The sequence below is a fragment of the Bidens hawaiensis genome, unplaced genomic scaffold, assembly GCF_021521415.1.
Source record: "Bidens hawaiensis isolate Kalapana, Puna unplaced genomic scaffold, B.hawaiensis_p1.1 tig00419391_1, whole genome shotgun sequence".
In the NCBI taxonomy this organism is placed as follows: Eukaryota; Viridiplantae; Streptophyta; class Magnoliopsida; order Asterales; family Asteraceae; genus Bidens; species Bidens hawaiensis.
In genome coordinates this window covers 72,471-73,918 of record NW_027504845.1, presented here as the reverse complement: position 1 = coordinate 73,918, position 1,448 = coordinate 72,471, and positions in this window count along the sequence as shown.

Genomic DNA, 1,448 nt, shown 5'->3' with positions numbered 1-1,448 from the left:
GTTCACAAGATACTTCGACTACCCATATTTATTTTGATAGTTCGTTATTTAGTTTGGTCAATTAAAACGCCGTGTAACGCTCATTTGGCCGACAAACTTCATTGCATTGTTAATTCGTTAATTAGTTGGGACCAGTGTTGTAAAACTCGGCCTAGGCGGCCGAGTACTCGACGCCTAGGCGCTCCTCGGCACTTCACTGCACCGCTTTTCTTCTCCAAGGTCAAAAAACTTGGAATCGGCCCTATGCGGGCCAACTCGGACCTAGGCGGCTCTACTCGGGCTAGGCGGTCCAACTCGGTCTTAACAAAATTTTGAGTCTTATTATAAAAAAACTCAATTTCTCCTAGAGCCTATCACTGCTTTTTTCCTTTTCACGCTAAGACGCAACCTAATTTATGTTCTAAACTCGCAACAACCATTGTTATCATCCGATTCGAAGTTTTAAACTCGCAAACCTCTTATTTAAGTACGATTGAGGTGCATCTTTCATCAACTAAGACATGCTCTTGAACAAATATGTATGTGTTATTGATCGTTTTTATATTTTTCATTTGTATTTTGTAGAATATTTAGTAAACTTTTCACATTTGACATATATATAATCTCAAAAAATTGAATTTTTATAAAATACCATGTCTGAGTACTCCCCGAGTACACCCCGCCTAAATCAAGTACTCGCAACTCCCTAGTCGACCGCCCTGGTAGCGCCTAACGATTTTTGCAACCTTGGTTGGGACAATCAAATTGCCATGTAACGCTAATGGGCTGTCCAACTCAACTGTTTTTTTTGTTAGTTCGTTGGGCCATTCAAATTGCCATGGAAAGCTCATGGGAGGCCAACATCCACAATTTATATTTCGTTAGTTTATTATAAACTTAATCAAATAATAATCTAAATTTTAAACTGACTTAACTCCTCGTGTAGTCATCACACATTAATCTTATTGACTACATCCTTTAACAACTATTTACGCAATGTACCCCCCTCATCTTATAAACTATTACTTTTAATCCTCATGACACAATTCCTCTCACTTCTTAAGGCAACATTGTTATAAGTTATAAACATTTTATTATCCTAATGTTTTCCTCAACTTATCCTTCATCTTATAAATCTTTATTTTTGGTCCTCATAGAATGTCTCATTTAAGAAACCACCGTCATCCTCAACATCAATCGACTGATTCTCATCACCACCGTATAGCTGCTTGTATAGCCAAATAGAAAACTGCTGCGATCCCTAGACTGGTGACCCAAATTCAAAACATCAACGCAACCGGTCCAACTTTTACCACTTACATCTCTGTTGGTAACGGCGAATCATCTACCACCACTCATCCTCGCAACAAGAAACGTAAGAACATGACTCTAACCAATCCAACTCAACCGCGAGCCTCTCCCTTTTGCCCGAAAAAGAGACATTACAATGGAGTGCACTCCATCTATAA